Raw genomic sequence first — 368 nt, 5'->3', positions numbered from 1 at the left:
GAAGGTGCCAAAAACTGAACCCCTCGGCCGGGTCAGCGCCGCCCGTCGCCCCGCGCTGTCGCAGGAGTTGGTGGCAGATGGCGGCGGGGACACCTCTGGCCGGACAGCAATTAACCACCGCGCCGTGATTGCCTGGCAGGGTGTGCAGGGGAAGGGAGGGGGGGCTCGAGCTGTGCCCCGGCCCTGGGGAGGGGGCTGACAGGCAGAAAATTTTGCATGGAGCTGCAAGTCCTGCGAAAACAATTGCAGGAAATCTCCTTTTCGAGGGCAGACAAGACTTTGCGATCAACAATCGGCTCGGAAGGAAGGCACGGCCGGCGCGGGGAAGCACGAGGGCTCCGATAACTCGGGTCTCACAACAACAAACC

Source organism: Charadrius vociferus, unplaced genomic scaffold (genome assembly GCF_000708025.1).
Source record: "Charadrius vociferus isolate BGI_N301 unplaced genomic scaffold, ASM70802v2 scaffold794, whole genome shotgun sequence".
Taxonomy (NCBI): domain Eukaryota; kingdom Metazoa; phylum Chordata; class Aves; order Charadriiformes; family Charadriidae; genus Charadrius; species Charadrius vociferus.
This window is presented reverse-complemented; position numbering follows the sequence as displayed.